Genomic DNA, 23,380 nt, shown 5'->3' with positions numbered 1-23,380 from the left:
CAGTACAGGACCTGCATATGACCTGCACATATGAACTTTCTTTGCCTTGGGCTCTACCAGAGTAGGAGCACATGGCCTCCACTGCAAAGTAGATCCGGTTCACCCTTCAAATACTCATAACGGCCTTGCCGAATGCAAGGGTTTTACAACTTAAGTAAAAAGTCTCATAGTTCCACTGTCCTTAAAGCCTAGATTTACTGGTTTGATGGGCCAAAACCATGAGACCAAAGGAGAAACATTCTCTCAAAATCTGCAGGTCACACTGGGTGTCACACTTCGGAGCCCCCTGTTCCACAATCCTCACTGCCCTGTGCTCTGGAGATGTTAAGGGCTCTGAGGAATGGTAGCTTCAGGTACAGATGACTCTGGCGAATGTTTTAAGCTCCAGAGATGTGTGGTAACTACTGGTGACACAGCCCAGAAAGCAGGAAATGGTTTTGTGGAGACATGAAAGCAGCACTTCTATACAGTAGGCAGACGTGCCTCCTGTCCTACTGTGGTTTCAGGGAGATACAGTTCTCTTGGCCTTTTAATCCAACGATACTGACCACAACTCAGCATGACATCCTAAGCTTTCCTCACCCTGAATGGAGACCCCATGCCCATTAAGCAGGAACTCCCTTTTCCTCAACTGCTAGTAACCATTAATATACTTTCTCTCACTATGAACTTTTTTTATTCTGAACATTTCATGTAAACAGAATCATACAGTATGTGGCCTTTATGTCTAGCTGGTATTACTTAGGATAATGCTTTCAAAGTTCATCCATGTTGTGCAATGCCGCAGTACTTCAATCCTTTTGGTGGCTGAATAGTATTCCATCATATGGGTATATCACGCTTTGTTTATCTGTTCATCAGCTGATGGACATTTTGGTTGTTTCCACTTTGACTAATGTGATAGCACTTCTACAAACATTTGTGTGCAACTATGAACATTCGCTTAAACACTTGTTTTCAATTCTTCTGGGTATATAACTAGAAACTGAATTGGTGGGTCATACGGCAATTCCATGCTTAGCTTTTTAAGGAACTGCCAAAATACTTTCCACATTGGCTGTACCAACCACTTCAGACCTCCACAAGCAATGTATGAAGGTTCTAATTTCCCCACATCCTCATCAACACTTATTTTTCAGGTTTGTTTCTGACAGTAGCCATCCTAGTGGGTGTGAAGTGGCATCTCACTGTGGTTTTGACCTGTATTTTCCTAATGACTGATGATGATGTTGAGCATCTCTTCAGGTACATGTGGGCCATTTGCTTCTTCTTTGGAAAAATGTCCTTTGTGATTTATTAAATTGGGTTGTTTGTCTCCCTGCCCCCTTTTGGCTTCGATGTAAAAGTTCTTTATATATCCTGGATACCAAACCCTTTATCAGCTGTATGATTTGTATATGTTTTCTTCATTCTGTGGTTGTATTTTCAGCTCTCTTGACAGTGTTCATAGATGTACAGAATTTTTAACTTCAATGAAGTTTAATTTATCTGTTTCTTCCCTTTGTTGTTTTGGTTTTGGTGTCATATCTAAGAAAACATTGCCAAATCCAAGGTTATGAAGATTTACCCATTTTCTTTTAAGAGATTTACAGTTTTAGTTTTTATATTTAGGTCTTTAATCCAGTAGTTTGGGAACTTTTAGGTAAAGTTTATTTCCTTATGGATTATTTTATAAGTTTTAGTTAAAACAGAAACATTATCTTTATACATATTACTCCATTCTAGTGTCCTTATTAAAAGACCAGTAACAAGCCCTGACTGGGTTGCTTAGTGGCTTGGGCATCCTCCTGCACACCGAAAGGTTGCTGGTTCAGCTCTGATCAGGGCACATGACTGGGTGGCAGGCCAGGTCTCCGGTGGAGGGGCATGTGGGAGGCAACCGATTGATGTTTTTCTCCTTTCATTCCCTTCCCCTCTCTCTAAAAATAAATAAATGAAATCTTTTTTAAAAAGCTTGAGAACAAAATGTGTAAGGTACAGCCACTGTTGCTAGTAGTGCATGAACACAACATACATGTTTATCCTTATAAACTAAGAAAAACTGTGTTAAATATCATGGCATAATATTTCCTTACCCTTTCCTACACTCCTATCCTCCTATTCTCCTGAGAGTTACCGTTTGGTGACATGCCACTAATAAGTCCCCACTACCATCACCCAATGGCTTATTCCAGGACTGCTCTGGAAATTTCACTCTTTTGACACTCCAGTCAAACTGGGTCAGAGAGCTCTTTCTGGAACCTACCCCAAACCTACTTCCTTTCCAAGGCAGCCTGAGGCATCCATCACAAATGCTGCTGGTAAATTCTTTGTCAGGCCAGGGCTTGATGCCCCTTTGAAATGATCTCCTTTGGAGTTCAGTGGTGGGCATGAGTGGTCTCAACTGGAATACATTTCTGCAAACCCGTAACCGCTTCTCTTACCCTACTGCCAAGTCTCAACCCTTTCCTACCACATAACATACCAGTAGAGCAAATGTGAAATTCTCAGTGTACTTTCTATTTTCCACCTTAAAACAATTAATTAAGGAAAAGTCAACTTCATTTTCTCTTGACGGACTCACCCAGATACCAAACACACTAAAAAGATTCTTCAAATTAAACTTTGGGTTTGATTAACTAAAGCTAAATTTCTCCTGAATATCACAGTTTAATTCCATTTAGAATGATTTACATAAACTGTTTTATATCAATTCCCACGACCCTACTCTGAAAAAGAACACACTGAGAGAGAAATGCAGTGTAGATACCCTGTTAACTACTTCCCGTATTAATGTAGATGGAGTATGTAGGATTACTACACTGGGTCATCTCAGCGGCAGCTCCAACCATGAGCTCTGATGGTCTGGAGTGACATCAGGTCATTCTGTACTAGGAGGGCCCCTGGCAAAGCTGAGGAGGTGAGGCCAGGACAGAGGACTTCTAACAACAGTCTCAGGAAATCCTGGCTTTAAATTACAGTATGGAAAATCCTTGGCAGAAGAAACTCTTGGGCCTTCTCTGGAACATTTCTGACTCCTGGGACACCCAGGGACCTAAGAAGGGTACTACATTGGGTTTGAAATCTCCAGGATGCCATCTGGATTGGAATGAATGCATGAGGCACAGTATTATAGAAAATGTGAGCTAAAAGAAAACTTAGAATTCATTTTAGGCTACTCACTGACTTTAACAGATGGATAAACTGTGGCCCAGAGAACTGGAGGGCTTTGTTCAAAATCATTCTGGCAGCAAGCAGCAGTCAGGGCAGAAGCCACACGCATTTCTTCAACACTAATTCAGTGCATGATCTACTATCTGATGCTATTTTTCTAAGCTCAACCCCTAGAACTGGTTCAATTTGAGGTCACTGTCATGCTTAAGTATGGAAATAAAAGAATGTGGATAGTATTTGGGTAAATTTCTTCCTTCCTTTTCATGTTGCAAATTCCTCAACACTCAGCTGCTTTGTCTCTTACTCACTAACCTCTGATATCAGGAGTAGAGACCAAAGCAGGAAGTGACAGGAGAGGAAGTGGAGAGAAAGGGTTAAAAGTACCATCCCTTCTGTGACATTAACAAATGAGAGACAAGGACCTGTGTGTTCAGAAATTGGAGGACAGAAACCTGCCTCTTCTTTTCCAAATACATAAAAGGAAGCGGGTGGGGAGGGTTGTATGGGCAGGCTGTGGGGGTGAGGGGAGACTGGAGGGCCTTTCACCTTCCCCAGGTCTTTCTCAAATCTGGCTTGAGCTATAGTTGAGCACTTTGATTATAATTACATTTTAAAATGCTCCGTGTTTATGAACAAGATTAAAACATGCATGTAATTTACATCTCCAAATTTGTGTTTACATTTTTCACAATAAAGTTACTGCTTTCCTTGGAAAGGTACCCACTGAGAAGGAGGGCTGCACAATGCAAATTTTAATTACTCAGGATTTTTTGAGGGTTTGTGGCTGTTGCTTCATGCTGAGTTGCTGAGCCGTTGCTCGTATTTATTCCGACTTTGATGAACTCACTCCATTCTGCTATCATTACATTTTGAAATCTGTCATAACAGTCTCACCTCATTGAACCTCCAACTAAACTTCAATTAAAAGCTAGCAACCCCAGCTGATTCTCCTCCACGGCTTTGTCTATCACATTCTTTTTTTCATGGAACTGCTCTCCCCAAATCCTACCACTTAAGAATGCACACCACACACTTTGCCAGGGAAATGTATGGAACGAAGTACAGCAGGTCCTCAGATGATTTCGTTCTATCCACCGTTTTGTTACAACATTGATGAGACAGATGCCAGAGACACTTAACTCTTGTTTACATCAGTCTCTGGCAAAATTTCGTTATATGTCGTTCCTCTTAAAGTCACAAAACCTACTGATGACTAAGTGAGGACTTACTGTATAGCTCAAGAAATAGCCAGGAGCACTCTGTCACTGAGAGCAGAAGTCCCTAATTACCATGCCAAGCACAGAGCCCTGGAAGAGGCAAGCAAGGCTTGAGGAGAAAATACTTGATCAAATCAGTGGAAAATGGAAGTAAAGCTGCATGGGCCTTATTTTTAAAAACAGCTTAACTCTTCATCAGACATTTAATGCAGAACTTACACTCTAAAATACTATTACTTTAAAGTCACAATGCCTTTGTCTGAAAGCACTTAAAAGGCCCTCAAGCCTTTAGAAATTGTTTATTATATGCACATTCTTAAATACTTCTACAGATGTATTTTAAAATACATCCTATTATTCTGGATTTACAACTGGGATATAAAGAAATTAAGTGTGCCTTCGATGCTATCCAAGCAGTGGGTGAGGATCTGAACTCAAATTGAGGGATCATCATAATTCTGTGTGAAGCTCATTCAATCAACAACTGTCCCCAGTCTCACCTGAAGCTAGGATCACCTGTGGACAAGAAGGCAGCCAGCCAATTCTCTTACAAAGTCAGCCTGTCTTACACCCAACATAACAGCTCCCCTTCCAAGGGCTACATTCTGCTCCCAATCATCCAAGCCAGAAGCCTGGCTTCATCCCTCAGCAGCGAGTCCCCCGCCCCCACCTCTATCTCCTGAATCTGCTCGGTCTATGGGTCACCTTTTTTCTGCCACTCACATCATCTCTTCCTCTCTGATTCTAATCTCACAATCATCTCTAGCCATTTATATGAGAAAAAATGAGCAAAAAAAAAAAAACCAAAACCCAGAAAAGATGTATAAAGACGTATCACAAAAAATATAAAGAAAATGACAGCAGACAATGGCAATATTAACTAAAAGTTTGCAGAAAAAAGAATTAGCACAATACAGAATGGGTAAAACATAGAGCATTAATAGAGCATCAAAATAAGGTATGCTAGGAAAAAGGAAAAGAAATAGAATTATGGTTGAGAGTCTTTAATCTATCCCCATTTTTCCTAATAGACAAAGGCTACCTTTTCAGAACTATATAAGAATATAATTTGAAAAATAAAGTTGAAGAAGACTAAATTGATAGATATATGAACTTGGAATGCTATGAGAAAACCCCAACTTTTCAGGTGTACATGAGATAGTTACTAAGGTGATAGTTTCTGAAGTGGTCATACACTGAGCTACAAAAGAGCTTCAAAGAATTCCAAAAAGTAGCTGTTTTAAAGCCCATGCTCTTTAACTGCTAGTTATCAAAACAAGAAGCAATGAATTACACACTGTGTAGACATAAAATCTAGAATTCTTGGAATAAAACAGATACCACACACTTACAAATACCTCTTTATATTTACAGAAAATGAAATTAAAATACTGCAAAAAAAATTAAGGGATGCCCCCAAAGATATTCTCAGAGGCAAATTCAAACACTAAAAGCTTTAATTATTTTTTAAAGGAAATTTATGTACTAAGTAATCAATTAAAAAATTAAAATCAAAAGAAACATACAAAAGGAAGAAAATAAATAGGGAAAATCAGTGAAATATTTTTTATCCTCACCTGATGACATTTTTTCCCCATTACTTTATTAGAAAGAGGAAGGGAGAGAGAGAAACCTTGATACATGAGAGAAGCATTGATTGGTTGCCTCCCTCAGTGCCTGTACTGGGGATGGCAAGCACCTGTGCCCCTTCCAAGGATCATAGAGGGAATTAAACCTGTAACCTAGGTATGCACCCTGGCTAAGAACTGAACCCCCAACCATTCGGTTACAGGATGATGCTCAAACCAACTTGAACCACACCAGCCCTGGCAAAAATTTTTATAAAATAAACAAAAAAATCAGTAGAACTTATAAAGCCAAAATATAATTTCTTAAAAAAGAAAATAGAATGTACTACACAAAACAACAGAAAGTGACTTTAAAATCTATTCAATAAAAAGAAAGCCCAAATAAACATAATGATATAAGAATGAGATGAAATATTCAGAAGAGATAGAATTTGATATTAATATTAAAATGGAATATAATACTAATAAATAAATTTTTTTATGAAGTTGGCAGATTTCTGAAAAAAAAAAAAAAAAAACTGACATAAGAAATAAAGAACAATGAGATTAAAACCTATAAACCCGAGAATGCAAACTAAACCTGGAAAAATCCAAAGGACTCCACTGTTACTTCTATTAAAAATGGAGTTTAAAATATGGTTGGGTATAAATAAAGATCAACAGCTCTTCTCTATAGCACCAATAAACAATTTAAAAATAAGAAAAAATTCCACCTATAATATAAAGAAATATAAATGAGGAATAACCTTAATAAGAAATGTTCAAAACCTTTAAGAAAAAATCTTCAGAATTCTATTGAAAAATACACACACACACACAGCTTTAAAAGGGATAGGAGGTAAACTTCTAAAATACTTCCCAACTCTCGCATATAATACAAAGCCAAATAACTGTCCCAAATAACTGTTTCAAGGGAAGCAAACCACAAACTACATTAACTTAAAAAAAGTTGAGGTGGCCCTGGCTGGTGAGGCTCAGTGGACTGAGTCCCGGCCTGCAAACCAAAGGGTCATTGGTTTGATTCCCAGTTAGGGCACGGGCCTGGGTTGCGGGCCAGGTCCTCAGCTGGGGGTATGGGGATGCATGGGAAGCAACCACACTTTCATGTTTCTCTCCCTCTCTTTCTCCTTCTCTTCCCTTCTCTCCAAATATACATTTTAAAAAATCTTTTTAAAAAAGTTGAGATGAAAGCCATGCAACAGAAAGTCAACCACTTTAAAGTGTACAGTTCACTGGCATTTCTACATTCACAGTGTTGTGAATCACCATCAGCTCTATCTAGTCCCAAACATTTCTTTCATTTCAAAGAAAACATCTGGCCTCCTTGAGTAATTTCTCTACATTCCCCTTCATATTAACTTTTTAAATGACTGTTTTAATTAACATTTTATAGTGAACTAAAAGAACAAAATGAGAAAAATGTTGATGAGCATTATTCACTTGTATTAGTGGATTTTATGGTTGATAAATCTCTCATTAATATGTTTATGACCAGTTCCTGGCAGAGTTCTTGGTAGCACATAGTAGGCACTCAGTGGTATTTGCTGAATGAATAAATAAATCAGTGCCAAATATACTAAATAAAAGAGACTATTTAAAAAGTAATATGGCTGGTCATCGATATTATAAGGGATGTCTGCTCTATCAAAAAAAAAAAAGTCACCAAAGTTACCTTAAAGACAAATTCTTAGAACACCAACATTCATTTATTTAATTAAAATAAAGCTTATGAGTACAGAAACTATCAGCAAGTTATATTACTTCCCTAGACCCCACATTAATATCCAAAAATTAGAGAAGTATTAGCTCTCCAGCAACAGGCAATGTTGTTAAAGAGTTAATAATTGACTTTCTATCAGAGTCTTAACCATAAGAGTAGGTCTTTCAATTATGTTATTATTTTCATAATGAAAATTAGTGATCTCAATCAGAGCTTGTAGTTAAAAGTGCATTTGGTTTCCAGAAAGTTAAGTGGTTTATCAGTTCAAGGATCCTGTCAAAAGCTATTGATGGCATACAGAGATTAGAACCAGAGGCAGTGGTCTTACATCCTGATCACTAATTGATATTGAGTGCTTTTCCACAGGGTCACGTCTCAATAAAGTGCCGAGTACAGTGTACTGGGGACATCTTCCACACTGTCCTGTCAATACTGAGCAAAGAGACCACAGAACAGTAATAATGAACATATGCTTCCCACTTGTAATCTGATACTGACAAGAATACTTCAAGACCTCTGTGTTCTTTCATCTAAAATTATGTGGTCATTACTTTTAGCAAAGGGATGACCATGCAGGCTCAGACAAGAGTGACGATGTTCAACCTATTAAATCCTTACACGACAGGCAGCCTTTGGTGAGACTTCTAACAATGGCCATTTTCACTGAGTGTAGGCCTGTGAACCAAAAGGTTGCTGGTTCGATTCCCAGTCAGGGCACATGCCTGGGTTGCAGACCAGGTCCTCAGTAGGGTTGTGAGATCTCTCATACACTTATATGTCTCTCCCTCTCTTTCTCCCTCCCTTCCCCTCTCTCTAAAATAAAATTTTTAAAGAAATGGGTCATTTCCTTTTTAACATTTTTTTGCATGCCATCCTTCACCCAAGCTATGTAATCTAATAACAAACATGTTATTTGCACGAAGCAGTAGGCTTGCTGAGAGGCCATCCCTATAATATAGCTATTTTTTTTCCTTAAACGATGGAGGGAAATGCTCAGGAAAAACACATTTAATTATCATTTAGAGGTGGGAACATGGTTTTCTTTTCTAATTACGAAATTCTAAACACAAAAGCTTGTGCAATGAAGACACTAACCTAATGTGGCTGAAGAAATTAACCAATTAAAGATACTAATGACTGTTCTAATTTGTGTCCTACAGTAAGCCAGATAATCAATTCTCTTTAGCCATAAACTGAAACAATTATCATAAATGCCAAAAGTGGTGCTATGTATTTGACGATATTCTATTTGGCATATTCTATTCATTTTATTTCAGCATTTTGCTAAAAGAAATAAAAAACAGATTCACAAATAACCCTTAAAATTTGATGTTCTTATGATTCTTTTTTCTCCATTATCATATCACCTTTCCAAAAAGATCTCAGGTCTGTCCCATCCTCAGAGCAGAATCCATTTTGTGTGTCCTGACATCACCTGGTTTTGGGTGTGCTCTCTGAGGAGATATGCTACAAACACATGCTGAATAAAGGGCTCCAACTGAAACTGGCTGGGGTGCAGGGGGAAGGCTTGCCTGAGAGGTGGGAGTGGGAGCACTGGGAAACATGAGTGATAAACTGGTACATATTTTTATTGGCTGGTGAAAATTTTTAAATACTCAAAGTTTTATATTTTTAAATAAATCTATAATGCCACACACACTTAAAGAGTTCTTTCTCACTTTTTAAAAAATTTGTGTACATTTACAGTATTTTCATTCTTGACCTTTATTAGTCTTAGAAAATATTTGTAGGCTATTGGGAGGAGAACTGTCACAGTGGCCATGGATTTTATCTTTTCTCTCTTACTCCTATAAAATGTGCATATCCTTCAAAATTGATATGTGACCCCCAGTGTAAGGCCCAGTGAGTTTGTTCACTGTGGAACTTGGTGTGTCCGGGGCTGAACCTAGATATTAGTGCACACATTTACCTTTTCCTCTGTTAAGGCAGGCCTCAGAGGCCCCTCAAAGTGCCTGCTCACCCTGAATTTCCATGTAAAACGTCACCAGATACAGTAACCCTTTATGGTGGTCCTTGCCGGGCAATTCTGGGAGAGAAGAGACATGTCAGCTTTTAGGCCATTACCATAAAGAGGGCAGAGTGTCTTCTATCCCTATTCCAAAGCCTCTGTATGATGTCACATGGGAGCTCACCCTTTTTTATCTTCATACCCTCACCGCTGTCACAAAATTCACTGGATTGTAATCCGGAGGGAGAAAAACAAACGTTTTCAAAACAAAAGTTCAATAAGAAATAAATGTCACATTTTAACTATGCTGAGATTATTATGGCAAGATCTCATTTGGACAGAACACAGACATCCCCTCTTCAATGATATATAACACCATGTGCAAGATCCTTCACAAAGAGGGAAGAGTTGGAGTGAAATCTATTTGCTTGGTTCACTTTCACAACCTTTGGATTCTTTGGCTTTTCTCAGTGGATGTTACAGTATAGAACTGATTATAAGGCAGATTTCTGTACCAAGAATTTCTCTTCTGAGTGGAGGACGTTTTAACTATGTTTATTTTTTAAAAAGACTGAAAATCAAATGAGAACACAAGATTATGTTGGAAAGATTTAATAAAAAATGAATCATTTTGTGATAAATATCAAGAAGAGTAGTCCATTAAATCAGAAAGTGTGAATGAAAATTAGCCAAGGTTATTTTCTATCTAACACTATGGCTTGAAGGCCTATAGAAAAAGCAAAAAAAAAAAAAAAAAGAATCACTCAGTTATCTATCAGCTCTCCTCTCTGATGTAATACCAGTGACTAATGTGCAATGTTTGATTATGGACTCAATTTCTGGCACTGGGGAAGTAGGTAATTTTTAGACAATGCCTTCCTTTAGGCTAAAGAACAAAGACACTCAGAACCTTACCAGTTGTGAAGGAGTAAGTGATATAGACTATTTACTGTAATATGCAACTGGAGAGGGGACTTAAAAAACCTGTAAGTTACTATAATAAAATGTAAGAATTCAAAAAGGCTGGCCACTGCTTAGGTAGATGGTGTATTATGAAATGGCACAAAATCAACAGATGACAGAAAAAAGAGCATGGTTCAACTTCTACCGTACTTCTGCCTTCACATTCAGAACCATCTTCAAAATTATAATGAGTAGAACAAATGAAGAGGGAATTCATGCCCAAGTCAGGGAATGCTGAGAGTACTTTTAACCACTTTATATGGCCACCCAGAAAAAATGCATTAATGGCACTGATATGGTCGCAAACTCACCACCTTAGAGAAGCCATAGCCTTATCAGGAAAGGCAAATGCTCTAGCTCTTCCTAAGGGAGGGTCCCCAAACTACAGACTTGATATTGCTCTAAGGGCTCAACCACCCCAGCAGAGGCTGTATGGTACAGTGGGCAGAAGCAGGGATTCCTACAAAACCAGTCCTGCCATTAGTCACACATATTCCCCTGAGGGAAGTTGCCTAACCTCTCTAGACCTCATCTTTCTCGTCTATAAATTAAGAATAATAATAATACCTACTAAATGTGAGGACTAAAGAAGGGAATATACAAACCTACATAAGGCATTTGGCAGGATGCCTTCCACATAATAGTTGATCATTAAATATGAACAATTATTTTATTTTATAATTAAAATAGATTTTATTTTAGAACTAAAACTCAGGCAGTGTTTTAGTACTTAGAAAAGGAAGCAATGACTATTAGAAGTCAATAACATGAGTTCACTAAGACCAGGTGATGTTATCTCTATAATTTCCCCTGGTTTAAAATATAATGCATCTGCCCTGGCTGACGACGCTTTGGTTGAGGGCCAGACTGCGAACCAAAGGGTTGCCGGTTCAGTTCCCAGATGGGGCACATGCGTGGGTTGCAGACCAGGTCCCCAGTGGGGCTGCTCGAGAGGCAACCACACACTGATGTTTCTCTCCCTTTCTTTCTGCCTCCCTTTCCCTCTATCTAAAGATAAATCAATAAAATAAAAAATATATACAATGAACCTACATTTTCTGTCAAGATTTCCTGCTGTGTGAGATGGAAATGTATGAATTGGTTGGTAGTACAGATAGATGGATTGGGAGTTAATAGAATAGCCATACCTGTAAGTATTGTTCAACAAAACTTACTGAGTTCTTACTATGTGTCCAGCACGTTCTATACTAGGGATTCATAACTGAATATAACGTACAAAAAAAATCCTGCCCTCATGGAGTTTAGATTCAAATGAAAGGAGACAGTAAAATAATAAACAAATTATACCGTACTCTGGAGGATTAAATATTATGGGGAAAAACGATGATAGGGCAAGGGGATTGGGAATGTGAGACAGAGTAGTAAGTCTTTAATCTATTCATCTGATAAGCATGGTATCTCAGAGATAAGACCTGGGCTAGGTTAGCCCCTCCCTTCCTTCCTTCCCTACCTATAAAAAACTATGGTGTTTTTTCCTTCTACAATGAGAGTATTATTATTCTTAGTAATAATTGTATGTTTAATGTTTACCTTTGTTGCTGAGTTAAAAGCTCCATGAGTCTGGAAAGACAGCAAGATTCATGAGGGGTTTGGCATTTGAAGAATTAGGTGAAGAAAATGGAGATAATCTGTCATGGGAGGAAGAGTTACAAAAGCCAAAGGAGACGTCTTAACATATTTAAAAGGGCATTGTCATAGAAAAGGGTTTAAACTTATTCTGGGTCAGTCTAGATGTGGGAGTTTAGACCAATGGGGGGAGTCATTTTAGCTTCCTGAAAGTTCTTTTTCAGAATTAGAATCATCCAAATAGAGAATGAGTATGATTGATTACATGTTCAACCAGAAGTGAAATGACTATTTGAGTGGGAGTTAGTTATCACCTCATGTCTAACTAAGTGTGAGAGTCTTTCTACCTTTAAGCCTATAATTCTAGTCATTTCCAACCAACTTCTGACTAATAAAATGTTGAATGTAAATTTCTTTCTCTTCTGGTTTAGTATAATCTTTATGAGCTTTTATGAAGAAAAAGAATATTCTAAAAGAATAAAAAGAATATTTTATAAGTACAGAATAAGACTTATTAAAGTATTCAATAAATGAAGTAAACTAATTAAGTAGAGATTTGAGAAATTTTAATTAATAATTAAGCAATACATGTACATTACAACCCTGTTTACATTATTTAACTTCAAGCACTTCAGTTCTGTGTGCTTATAATTAGCAACCTATAAAATATGCCATCCGTGGAAACATAATGAGAAGAACTGTTTATAATAGTAATTACTATTCATTTTCACAGAGAGTAAGGTTACCTGGCTGCCGGTTGCAGCAAACAAAGGGTTAAACTCATTATTGAGGAAAAAACTATACACAGGCAGTATTATAAACTGAACCTTGTAATGCAAAGCCTTGTCTTAGAGAATACATAACAAATGAAGCTTTATGCTAAGACAGGTAAGATTTCCCAAGATGAGGTGGCAGGCAATACAAGAGTCCATGAAATTCCATACCTTCACTGGATTTAATTAATCCCACCATACTGAAAATGATTAAACTCCAGCTGGTAACTTTTAGATTGTCTTCCTGATTCCTCAAATCTTACCTGCATAAATGTTTTACAAAAATATTTTGTGTATTGTGAAGGCCAAGAAATTAAAAAAAATTCTTTTCATGCCTGCATTTGGGCTGGACCTTGCCTCTCTAGCATCAGATCTCCTCTGAGCACCAGGGAGGCTTCTCACAGGCTTGCCAGAGGCAAAATCTGGGCTCAGAAGTGGAAAATATAAACCCACGGTACAAAAACCCTCCCTTCTCAAATCGTTTTGTAATTTTGGCTTTAGAAAAATCAAAGTTTTCATTCAGCAGAGGTAAACCTCCTGCCCCTTTTCACAGAAACTGTAATATCTATAAAGACCTACTCAGTGAAGCCTCAAATGCTTTCTAGATACATAATTGTAGCAGTACAGTGTTTCTTCACCTCTGACTGTACCTCTGAGCTGCGAGACAGCATCTGTTACTCTACGGACAAATAACCTGCCAACACTTTGCACAAATTAGAGCAAATGGTCCTTTTCTAATATAACATAGTATAGCCTTAAATGTTAAATTTGTCCCATATGTTCAAGGCTGAGACTAACAATCCCTAGACTGGTTCCTAGCCTGAAGTCATGGAGACAGTTTAATGTACGTCACAGGCTGGGAGCAGTCGCATCCCAGGACAAACCCAGATACACGTGAACCAGGAAGCCAGCAGTCAGACACGCTGTGGCCGGCGGCGCAATGGATGCCTGAGCCACACGCATCCTAGAGGTCCTCCTTTAAAAAGAAAATCGCAAAATCTTAATAGAGATAGTGTTAGGCTTATTTTTCATTCCATGCCTTTAAAAGGAAAGACCTATAGTCAGCTCTGATCAATATAGCCTCTCCTGCCTCCTATGCCTTTTCAATATGTGAAGCAAGAAAATGTCTCTATGTTGGCATTAATCCCACTGTGTCCCCAAGGGAATAAAACCTCCAAAGGGACTGTCTATTTATAAACATACAGTCTTTTTCATTAAAAAAACAAAACAAAACAAAACATAAAAACAAGAAAGTGAAGCCCATCAAAAGAATGGTCCTAAAAATCATCTTAAAAATATAGTTGAATAATATAAACATATAAAGATTAGAGAAAGCAGTGATGTTCAGGGAACTCATACTCTGCTTGTGAAAGAACTCCAGTATCTAGGTCACTTATTAGTTACTTCATTTGCTCACTCCTTTATTCAGTTGATAACTGGACACCGACAATGTGCCAGTACCGGGGATGGGGTGGAAAAACAAGACAGACAGGGCCCCTGCTCTCATGGCACTTATTGCATTTTATGGTGGAGCTGGACAGCAACTAAACAGGACAACTTCAGACAATGACAAGTGATTACTGAAAAGTAACACGGTGACATGAAAGGGCTGGTATAACCATCAGGACTGCCTTCAGCAACAATATTACCCAATTTTTACTCATATTGCAATGGTATAATGAGAACTTTCTGTCCTTTGGATGAAAAGGGGCCTGTTTAAGATGAAAGAGTACTAATAATGGTGGGTGTAAAACCCCAAAATATAACAATAGAAAATTGAAAAGCAGCATCAACATGTGATCCCAACTTCTCTCACATCCCCAAGACACTGGGAAAAAACCTATTCACAGTTTCATTGCAGCCATACTGAAAAGGTAGAGAAAGAATCACAGGTTTTTGATAAGAAATTTTGCAAATAACATGGCAATATTGCAAAATGCAAATGTAAATGCTGCTAAGCCATCTGTTCAATATTACGGCAATATTGGGATAAGTCTCTGAAAGAAATGATGTTTGAAATCATTAAAAAAATAACATGTCAAGTTTAAAATACTCAAGAATCTTAAAACCAGCATCAACACATTCAGCAACCATATGGCCCTACAGCAGGTTTTAAAAAAAATTCACCCTGCTTGCATTTTCTACTTCAACCCAATGGTTTCTAAGACATGTTTCTGTTTCTCATTTGAGTACCTTTTTTTTTCTGTTGCTTTCCTTGGTATTTACAGCTTTTTGAATTATACCTAGATTCATAATATTTATTTCACCCTTTCTGAAGTAGGAGATAATACAGTGAGGAAAATTAAAGTCAACCGTTCTAGAAGAAGGGCACATAGGTGACTATATATAACTTGTTGAATGCATCTTGTTTTAGGTCTATTGATTTATCCATAAGTGATTTTGCATTCTCAGTAATAATAGCTAACTTCATTGACTATTGTAATGTTCCAGACACTGTGTAAGTGCTTTAACATTCACTGTACCATTCACTCATCACAATTTTACAAGTAGATACCATTATTATCCACACTTTTGTAAAAGAGGCACTTCCTTAAGGTTGTACAGCTATAGCATGTTGCGGGGCCATAGTCCTAACCCAACTTTGTGGGCCAAGTCTGCGTTCTCAACTGGTATTACCTGTAACTCATTAGTATTCAGATGCTTCTGTGGAAAAACCTGAGTTGACTTATTAAGGTTAAGAAATAAGCAACATGTATTTAGGGAAGAGACCCCCCTTGTCTCATCAAGAAGGGATTCTTGGAGAAGTGCCTTAAACTCTAAAGAACAATGGCATTTTGGGTGGCGGGCACATAGTGCAATATGCAGATCATGTATCACAGAAATGTACGCTTGAACTCTATATAATCGTACTAACCAATGTCACCCCAATAAATTTAATTTAGTAAAATAAAGTGAATGGAAACCTTAAAAAAAGAGAAAGAAAAAAACAGAGGTAGCACTCTAAAGGAAAATTCTTCCAGAGGCATAGAACAGAATGAGAATCACAGAGTGGGGGAAAGCCAGGAGCAAATGGAGGAAACTGAATGAATTAATACTGCCAGCGTGGTTTTTGAGAAAGGAGTTAAAAGGTAAAGGTCAGCAAAACTTACTCTGCATCCCATACTAGGTCAGAAACCTAAAATTTCAACCTAACTTTTAAAATGACATTCACCATTTTAATCAAGCCATCATTTACATTGTTGGTAACAGATAGTAAGTCCTACTACATAAACTAAACACCCACTACCAGAGAAGTGACTTCATCTCCATCAGAGAAGCAGAGTTTATGCTGGAGTACACTTCCAGCACCTGTCCAAGGGTAGGCCAACTGCACCTACATACTGTCTGACTAGCTTTGCAGAGATGTGTGTTGGTCAAATTGAGTGTCTGTGATAAATCTTTCAACCTGTGAGATGGAAAAGCAACATGAAACCCATAGGTTGTGTTAGAGTTCATAACTCATCACATAAGCCAATTCCAATGTTTGGCAAAAAGTACAATTTTATAAAGTCCTACAGAATTATAAATTTATAACAAAAATCCTTGGGGTTTCAAGTGAATTAAAAAACTAGTTTCATTCAACTGAATAGCTTTGCAGAGTGTCTTGTGGATACAGTGGAAACCAACACATGATTACTGGATAGCAGCATTAACTCATATGTAAAAATCAGTATTACCTGAAATGGTCAGAGTCTGATGTAGACAACTTAAATGCTAAAGTTGTTTTTGTATCTGGACCACAGAAGACTTTTTTAAAAAATAACAAAGCACATTTAAACAACCTGATGAATAGTTTAGAAGAACCTAAAGAAAGTCAGTTTGAAGGAACATTTGCCAAACACTACAATTCTCTAAATGTCATAATATAAATGAAATTATAATTGTCACACCACTAAATGCTAAAACCATACCAGGAATAGATGTATATGTAGTCAATGATTTCTGAAAATCTGCAAAGCTACACTGCCCTTTAGCTGTGTCTACAAATCAACCAGGAAAGAGGTTACTGATGGATATGGCCACAGGCATTACTGTCAGTGCAGAAAGTTATAATATGGTCTTACAAAACACTTCCCCAGAACTTTTACTTCACATTAATCTATTGCTTTTGACTAATGATTGTAGCTTCTGACTGATTAGCAATCTGATTGCCTTTAGTAGCCCTTTAAATCCTTTGTAAGAGAAGGAATCAAGGAGTAATAAATAAACTAAAAAATAAACACATAATACAAAAACAACTTGAGCAGAATGAGTCAGCATGATAAGCAGCTGTGGGGTCACAAACTTATTACAGAAAAACCCATATAACAAAATCAACCAGATCCACATAAAAACATAAACATTAGTTACAGCCTACTATTTTCTATCACTTTTGCCTTCTGTTCTCTATTTCAGGGCACTTGGTAAATCGCTGGCCTAGAGCAGCATTTTATTTGCAAAAGTTAAAGATTTATAAGCAGAATACAGATGCCTATAAATAGAGCATAGTTCCTTTCTTCTCTATCCCCCATGTAGTCCTTACAACAAAGAAGAGAAGGTTCAGATGCCAGAAATGAAACACACTTCTTTTTCTTACCTAATTGCTTTGGCTAGAACTTTCAGTACTATGTTGAATGCAAGCAGCTGGTGTAGGACGCTTCTCTTGTTTCTGATCTTGGAAGAAAAGGTTTGGCTTTTCATCAACAAGTACCATGTTAGCCATGGGCTTGTCATATATGGCCTTTATTATGTTGAGGTACATTCCTTTTTTACTTTATTTGATCAGAGTTTTTATTATAAAATAATTTTGAATTTTGTCAAATTCTATTTCTGCATGTATTGAGATGGTATTATTTTTTCCTTTATTTTGTTAATGTGGTATATTACATTTATTGATTTGTGTATGTTGAAATATCCTTGCATCCCAGGCACAAATTAGTTGTGGCAAATGTACTATACTAACATAAGATAATAGCAATAGAGGAGACTGGGTGTAGAGAACAGGGAACAGGGAACTGTCAGCACTCTCTGAAAATTTTAGTAAATCTAAAACTATACTGCAAGAGAAAGCTTATTTTTTCTTAAAAACTGTGAAAACATTTTGAAAACCACTTTGCCAAAGAAGGTAAGTGGTAGCAAATAAGCACATGAAAAGATGATCAACATCATTGGCTAAAAAGGGAGCATACATTAAAGCCCCAATGAGATAACAGTCCATATCTATTCAAAAAACTAAATTCAATAGATTAACATGCTTATTTCTAGATGCATGTGAGATGGAGCAAATCTACTTTATCCTTTTTCTCACACTAAATGTAGCTAAAAATACCTATATAGAATGCACAGATGAGAAATATCAAACAGCAGCAGGACAACTGAAAGAAGACTAGAATCCAAAGTACCAGGTGAACCATTTGCTTTTTCATTTGGTATCCCCTGGTCTGTCCTCCACAAAACTTGAAACCCACAAGTAGGCACTGTGTGAAGAGAAGGAGGGAATGAATACAAGGAAGAAACCTGCAAACATGGCTCAAAGGGAAAGATTCTCCTGATCCTCAGGGAGAGTGAAGGGATCCCCCCCTTTCCTTTCTTTTCTCCATTTTCTCATTTATCAAAATATTCCTGGGTGGTATGGCATCATAGACAGTGGCAGCAATAGGAGCCAGCCAGAGCCTAGGACTGTGATGGAGAATCTCCCTCTCTGATTAGGGAAATGCCCAGTCAGCATAAGCTATGTGAACATAACAATGAAACACATGTACACACAAAGCCCATTTTGAATCAGACCAACCTTCCTAAGAGTGTGGGGCAAACCCCTGAGTAGAGCTGCAGAAAGTGTGTGACAGGGTGACAGAAAATTCCAGGTTTCTGGAAGAGTGTCTAAAAGTAGAGCCCCAGAGACCTAGAAGATTCTAGAGGAGTCAGAGAAAGATTGGAAAGTTACCTGTATAAAGTTTTTTTTAATGATTTCCTGGGCTTACCACTGAGCTACAAGTGCTTGGATATAACTCTAAACAGCAGACCATAGACCTGAACTCTGGGATGAGATGGTCCCAGGCCAGACACTACACGGCACACAGCCAAAACTGGTGTGATAGCATGCAAATGAGCTGAAAAACAGAACTGATGTTGAAACTAAAACCCACAAAAATCCCATCAGAGTTTAAAGCCTGAATCCAACCAGGCTGATCACCTGCTAAACCGTAAGTATCAACACTCTCCATAAGATTTAAACAGGAAATACAGTGTTCTTGTGTAATAATCAAAATATCAAAAAGTAATAAAAAATTGCTGAGCATATGAAGAACCAAAAAATCTCAACTCACATGGGAAAAGATAACATGCTAATAATGAGATTACATAGATGTTAAAATCATCAAAATTTATTGAATCATCCATTTAAAATTGGTGGATTTTATTATACATACCCTATGCTTCAGAAATGAACAAAATGAAAGTTTTAAAAGGATTAATATAGTTAAAATACATTAGTATTACTTTGATTACAGTGTGAGATAAATTGATTCTTATGGGCTATTCTGGAAGTAAACCACTATTCATAACATTGTTTCTTTCAGAAATTGTTTTAAGTTTCAAACAATCAGTTAAAAAAATCTTCTGGCAACTAGTCCTTTCTTAAGTTGATAACTAAACATTTTAGAAAACATAGTAAGAACCTTATAGATCTCACTTTAAACCCAGGAACATGAAAGTTCTGATTACTTGGGGAAAAATTATACATAAGCATGTTTTTAAAAAAATTTAGTTGGGTGACAATGGTTAATAAAATTATATAGGTTCACAACACATCATCTGTGTATTGTATTGTGTGTTTACTATCCCAAGTCAAGTCTCCTTCCATCACCATTTATTCTTCCTTTGCCCTTTCTACCTCCCTCGACCCCCCTTTCCGACTGGTAATCACCGTACTATTGTCTATGCCCATAAATTTTTCTCTTTTTTTTCCTGTTTTGCTTCCACTTTTTTCACCCAGCCTCCAAACCAACTTCCCTCTGACAGCTGTCAGTCTGATCTCTGTCTCTATGAGCTGTTTCTATTTTGTTTGTTTATTTTGTTCATTATATTCTACTTATAAGTGAAATCATATGGTATTTATCTTTTTTTGACTGTCTTACTTCACTTAGCATAGTACTCTCCAGGTCCATCCATGTTGCCGCAAAAGGTAAGATTTTCTTCTTTTTTTTTAGGGCCAAATAGTATTCTTATTGCGTAAATGCAGTAGTCCATTGAGACATATAAGCATGTCTTAATGCTATTAACATCTCTCAGAAAAGTCTCAAATAATGACTCAGCTGTTGGGCTGACGTGGGGCACATAGGAGGGAACTATGAAACTCTGTTCCTCTGGCGTTGAAATTGTTAGAAATCAATGAGCCCTTCTTTTATAGATTACCTCTCATTAAATTCTTTAGTCTTTTCTTAGCAAGACAAATAACACTCTAATTTTTAGTTTTACTTATTACTAGAAACACATATACAGGTTTTAGGAAGACTGTCCAAATAAATATTTACTTTCTCTAAGGGAAATACCTGTAAAACTGATCATCTTTCATTCTAAATAAATGAATAATCATAATTGGTATCTATGTTTGGGAGCTCATTAGCAAACTATTTCTATAATTGTGCCACTCATTTGCAGGCACAATTGAATTAATCAGAACATAATAGCAAACCCTATTTATTTGCATTAATTGTGATAAATAGTCACAGTTTGTTTATAACACTGAATAATTTTTAATCCTAAAATAATTATGCTGATTACCAAAAGATTCTGTATTATTTAGGGTTTTTTTAACATTTAGAAAATGTTTATATAATTATTGTATTCACTGATCCTGAGTACAGCGTTTTATTTCATTGTTTGCTTTAGTTCCAAGAATTTAGAAGTTTCCAAGTCACTCTATCAATAACTCATTTAAAAAATTAACTAAGGGGAATATATGCTGTGGATTTTACGTACAAGAAACACCAACATTAAGAAATCTAACCCTGGAACACATAAATCCCAGCATGGGATCAGATCAACTTTCTTTTTCTAATGGTGAAAGATACCATCTACCCTACGAACCCTACTTAACTCAACCTTCCTGGATGGTCCCACAAATTATTAATCATTCCCTTTTATGTTCTCCCAAAGTATTTTGGCTGTGTCCCCATTGTCACATTTCTCCCAGCCTTCCTTTATTTGGGTGAGTCTTCCTTCCCAACTTGACCTTGAACCCATGGGGATCTCATTAATAGCTTCCCCCCATAACAAAAACTAAAGGAAAATATCTCTACTGTACTATTTTGGATTATTGTCCAGAAAATATTCACTCTCCTTTCCCTCCCACCGTAGGTGGAACATTCTTCCCTACCTACCCTTGATTTTAGTTGGTCAAGTGACTTGCTTAGGCCAAATGGGATCTAGTGGACATGATACAAGCCAAGGCTTAAAATGTGCCTGCTCAGCAGGGCTGCCCTTCTGAACTCCTGCTATCACCATGAAAAAGATATGTCCCAAATAGCATGTGGTTGAAGAAAGATCTACTCTTAGAACAGACCTGAACCCAATCTTCAACATCTCCAGCTTCACTGGAGCTGGGTGTAGCTGGGTCCAGCCTAGACTAGCAGGCCTAGACATAGAGCAAGAATAAATGATTGTTGTTTCAAGACACTGAGATTTGGGGTGGGATGTTCCACAGTAATAGCTGTCTAATACACTCATTAATGTAGGGTTTCATCCACTATGAATACACTATGAATATGTCTGGTTAAGATACATTTTGGAATAATCCCCCCAATAAAATATCTCTGCTTTCCTAGGCCCTAAGTACAGTGGTAAATCGAGTCTAGATTGCTTCCCACTAATAGCATTATCTTAGACTTGTTTGCATTAAGGCTAATGTTTCTCTTTCCTGTCCACTCAGTCTTTCATGATTTTCCTGTGGTTTATCCTTACCACTTGGTGCACGATTCTTTAGAATAGTTGGGAGTTATATGCAAACAAGTCACTCTTCCACCCTGTCTTCTAGAATCACAACAGTTTTAGGAGGGATTTTTTTTTTTTGGAGTGCTCAGGAACCACCCACAACACAGTTGCCTAGAACTTTTGTTAAAATTACCAATTACTGGGCCTGTCCAGACCTACTGAGTCATAATTTCTGGGGTGGGATCTTATGTTATAGCAAAGTTTGTGAAACACTTGAATATTAGAAATACGTTAAAATTAATAAGATCCCAAGCCAATACCTAGTCCTAGAGAATTTAAATTATTATACAACAAGTTTGGTCTAGAAAGTATCCATCCATGTAATATGAAAAATAGAGATAGACATTTATTGAAGAAGATACAAGATACAAGAAACATTGTACATGGGCCAATGATGCCTCAGTCCCCTTCAAAGTAGGCACCTTCGGACCTCACACAGTTCTCCCAAGTGCCATCAGCTGCCCCATTGTATTTCCCTGAATTTCATCTATGGTCTGAAATCTCTTCCCTTTCAAAGGTGATGTTAATGTTGGAAAAAGCCAGAAGTTCCAAGGTGCCAAATCTGGGTTGTAGTGGGGGCTAAGTCACCTGGCTGATTTGATGTTTTACCAAAAAACTCTGCACGAGATGTGAGGCATGATTGGGAGTGTTATCATGATGAAGCTGCCAATCACCAGTTGCCCATAGCTGCAGCTTTCTGAATCATCTGAATAGTTTCCATGGAGGAATATTCAAGCTTGACACAAAATATGATGCAGAGTCCTTGTTCTACTCACTGAGTCATTTTGAATGCATCGGCCACATGGTACACATGCTCACTCAATGGCATCCACTGCCCCCACTGACTAATACAGTGAAGTTGTCATTGTTCACACATAAGTATTCCAGTCCACTCTCCTTGGCTGTCAGGTTACACCAACGTCGCACAAACTGTTCTCATTATATTAACAATGGTTGGACTTACTGGACAGACTTCATATATCATCATCCATAAATATATCTGTTTATCCTTGTATCTGTTTTCTATATGATCATTTTCTATCTACTTTAATACATGACTTTTTCTTCCCTCCACGTTTAATTACCTCCGAAGTTCAAATTTTTTTAGTAACCTTAGTACAGAACAGTTTAGAGGCTATTTAATAATCTAAATAATTTACTTTAATAGCTTCTCTATTAACAAATTTATGTCTTCTCTCAAAAAAATGTGGTACTTGAGTTAGGTATTTGCCCTAGCAAAGCCATATTCCCTACCCTGCAAAAAATCATCCTTACATTTTGCATTCAATGTTCCCTCCCTTTAATGGAGTTCATTAGCTGGTCTCACATGGAACTGACTCACAATTCTTAATTCATTGAGTTTCTTATGGAAAAATAAGTGGAATTGGTAGTTGACCAATTTTTAGCAATTTGCCAGTTAAGTGATGGGTTTCAGTCAA

The 23,380-nt window shown here is 37.3% G+C and overlaps 1 protein-coding gene across 1 annotated transcript in view; it reads right to left on the bottom strand.

The window, feature by feature from the left end:
- Positions 1-23,380, bottom strand: part of AFF3 (AF4/FMR2 family member 3) — a 547,917-nt gene that overhangs the window by 284,392 nt on the left and 240,145 nt on the right. The window lies entirely within an intron of this gene.

Source organism: Phyllostomus discolor, chromosome 6, assembly GCF_004126475.2.
Source record: "Phyllostomus discolor isolate MPI-MPIP mPhyDis1 chromosome 6, mPhyDis1.pri.v3, whole genome shotgun sequence".
Taxonomy (NCBI): Eukaryota; Metazoa; Chordata; class Mammalia; order Chiroptera; family Phyllostomidae; genus Phyllostomus; species Phyllostomus discolor.
Note: the sequence above shows the minus strand (reverse complement) of the source record. Positions and strands in the feature narration are given on the sequence as shown.